The sequence below is a fragment of the Salmo trutta genome, chromosome 36 (genome assembly GCF_901001165.1).
Source record: "Salmo trutta chromosome 36, fSalTru1.1, whole genome shotgun sequence".
NCBI lineage: Eukaryota > Metazoa > Chordata > Actinopteri > Salmoniformes > Salmonidae > Salmo > Salmo trutta.
The window spans coordinates 4,871,003-4,874,639 of NC_042992.1; the positions used below are offsets into that span (position 1 = coordinate 4,871,003).

The 3,637-nt window shown below is 43.8% G+C and overlaps 1 protein-coding gene across 1 annotated transcript in view; it reads left to right on the forward strand.

The window, feature by feature from the left end:
- smap2 (small ArfGAP2) overlaps positions 1-3,637 on the forward strand; it is a gene marked incomplete in the record, with an annotated part of 26,987 nt that overhangs the window by 21,377 nt on the left and 1,973 nt on the right.

Genomic DNA, 3,637 nt, shown 5'->3' on the forward strand with positions numbered 1-3,637 from the left:
GGAGGATGTTTTTGCAGAATTCTGCATTAAGAGTCTCAATTTGGTGTTTGTCCCATTTTCTGAGTTCTTGGTTGGTGAGCGGGACCCCAGACCTCACAACCATAAAGGGCAATGGGTTCTATAATTTATTCAAGTATTTTGATGTTATTCTCACATATAATCCTAATAGGTATCAGTCTGGTGTTTTCTGTAATGACCTCAGTGATCACTGTTTTACAGCCTGTGTTCATAATGGCTGCACAGTGAAACGACCTGTCCTGATTTGTCATAGAGACTTGCTAAAAAAACTTCCTTCATGAACTGGCCTCTGTGAAATGGTATAGAATCAGCTTGATCCCAAGCGTCAAAGACGGCCTATCTCTGACGACGATTACTCACCACGAGTCCGATGAGCCCGAGGCGAATGATATATACTCCTTTCCCGGGAACAGGCCCAGATCCCCGTGATTTGCGTGAAGAGAAGGCGTAGAAAAAGGGACCCAAAGGGCAGGCTGCCTTCTGAGATTAAACTACCAACGGTACATTGAAAACTGTAATATCTTATGCTTCATGGAGTCGTGGCTGAACGACGACACTATCAACATACAGCTGGCTGGTTATACGCTGTATCGGCAGGATAGAACAGCGGCGTCTGGTAAGACAAGGGGCGGCGGACTATGTATTTATGGAAATATCAGCTGTTGCACGATATCTAAGGAAGTCTCAAGCTATTGCTCGCCTGAGGTAGATTTTCTCATGATAAGCTGTAAACCACACTATCTACCTACAGAGTTTTCATCTGTATTTTTCGTAGCTGTCTACATACCACCAGAGACCGATGCTGGCACTAAAACCACACTCAATGAGCTGTATAAGGCCATAAGCAAACAGGAAAACGCTCATCCAGAGGCGGAGCTCCTAGTGGCCGGGGACTTTAATGCAGGGAAACTTAAATCCGTTTTACCAAATTTCTATCAGCATGTTAAATGTGCAACCAGAGGGACCCCCTGTACTCCACACACTGAGACGCATACAAAGTTTTCCCTCGCCCTCCATTTGGCAAATCTGACTATAATTATATCCTCCTGATTCCCGCTTATAAGCAAAAATTCAAGCAGGAAGCACCAGTGACTCGATCAATAAAAAAGTGGTCAGATGAAGCAAATGCTAAGCTACAGGACTGCTTTCCTATCACAGACTGGAATATATGTTCCGGGATTGCTCATTGGCTTAATCAATAAGTGCATCGATGACGTCGTCCCCACATTGACCGTACGTACACACCCCAACCAGAAGCCATGGATTACAGGCAACATCCGCACTGAGCTAAAGGGTAGAGCTGCTGCTTTCAAGGAGCTGTACTCTAAGCCGGAAGCTTATAAGAAATCCCGCTATGCCCGACAATCCCTCAAGCAAGCAAAGCATCAATACAGGACTAAGATCGAATCATACTACATCAGCTCTGACGCTCGTCAGATGTGGCAGGGCTTGCAAACCATTACAGACTACAAAGGGAAGCACAGCCGAGAGCTGCCCAGTGACACGAGCCTACCAGACGAGCTAAACCACTTTTATGCTCGCTTCGAGGCAAATAACACTGAAACATGTGTAACAGTGTAGGTTCCGTCCCTCTCTTCGCCGCAGCCCTTGCAACGCAAGGGGAAACCCTACTTCAAGTCTCAGAGCGAGTGACGTCACTGATTGAAATGCTATTAGCGCGCACCACCGCTAACTAACTAGCCATTTCACATCGGTTACACATGCATGAGAGCACCAGCTGTTCCAGAAGACTGTGTGATTATGCTCTTCTCAGCCGATGTGAGTAAGACCTTTAAACAGGTCACAAGGCCACAGGGCCAGACGAATTACCAGGACGTGTACTGCGAGCATGCGCTGATCAACTGGCAAGTGTCTTCACTGACATCGGACAGGGAGAGGTTGAAAAGGAGCTCCTGAAATTTGCCCCTATCAATGCCAAGCCTATCTTTGCCCCTATCATTGCCAAGCCTAACCTGTCTCTCCTTTCTGGGGAAGTTTGCATTGCTTGGAAGGCAGCCAAGGTTTGTCCTTTATTTAAAGGGGGAGATCAAGCTGATCCTAACTGTTATAGGCCTATTTCTATTTTGCCCTGTTTATCAAAAGTGTTGGAAAAACTTGTCAATAATCAACTGACTGGCTTTCTTGATGTCTATAGTATTCTCTCTGGTATGCAATCTGGTTTCCACTCGGGTTATGGATGTGTCACTGCAACCTTAAAGGTCTTCAATGATGTCACCATTGCCCTTGATTCTAAGCAATGTTGTGCTGATCTTTTTATTGACTTGGCCAAAGCTTTTGATACGGTAGAACATTCCGTTCTTGTGGGCCGGCTAAGGAGTATTGGTGTCTCTGATGGGTCTTTGGCCTGGTTTGCTAACTACCTCTCTCAAAGAGTGCAGTGTATGAAGTCAGAACATCTGCTGTCTCAGCCACTGCCTGTCACCAAGGGGGTACCCCAAGGCTTGATCCTTTTCCCCATGCTCTTCTAAATTTACATCAAGAACATAGCTCAGGCAATAGGAAGCTCTGTCATCCATTTATATGCAGATGATACAGTCTTATTCAACAGCTGGCCCCTCCCTGGTTTTTGTGATAAACGCTCTACAACAAAGCTTTCTTAGTGTCCAACAAGCTTTCTCTACCCTTAACCTTGTTCTGAACACCTCCAAAACAAAAGTTATGTGGTTTAGTAAACAGGTGTGATTACTACCTCTGAGGGTTTAGAGCTTGAGGTAGTCACCTCATACAAGTACTTCAGAGTATGGCTAGACGGTACACTGTCCTTCTCTCAGCACATATCAAAGCTGCAGGCTAAGGTTAAATCTAGACTTGGTTTCCTCTATCGTAATCGCTCCGCCTTCACGCCAGCTGCCAAACTAACCCTGATTCAGATGACCATCCTACACATGCTAGATTACGGAGACGTAATTTACAGATCTGCAGGTAGAAGTGCTCTCGAGCGGCTAGATGTTATTTACCATTCAGCCATCAGCTTTGCCACCAATACTCCTTATACAGTGCCTTGCAAAAGTATTCATCCCCTTGGTGTTTTTCCTATTTTGTTGCATTACAACCTATAATTTAAATAGATTTTTATTTGGATTTCATGTAATGGCCATACAAAAAATAGTCCAAATTGGTGAAGTGAAATTAAAAAAGTAACTTGTTTAAAAAAAAAAAAAAAACTGAAAAGTGGTGCATGCATATGTATTCACCCCCTTTGCTATGAAGCCCCTAAATAAGATCTGGTGCAACCAATTACCTTCAGAGTCACATAATTAGTTAAATAAAGTCCACCTGTGTGCAATCTAAGTGTCACATGATCTGTCACAGGATCTCAGTATATATATATATATATATATATATATATATATATATATATATATATATATATACACCTGTTCTGAAGGCCCCAGAGTCTGCAACACCACTAAGCAAGGGGCACCACCAAGCAAGCGGCACCATGAAGACCAAGGAGCTCTCCAAACAGGTCAGGGACAAAGTTGTGGAGAAGTACAGATCAGGGTTGGGTTATAAAAAAATATCAGAAACGTTGAACATCCCACAGAGCACCATTAAATCCATTATTAAAAATGGAAAGAATATGGCACCACAACAA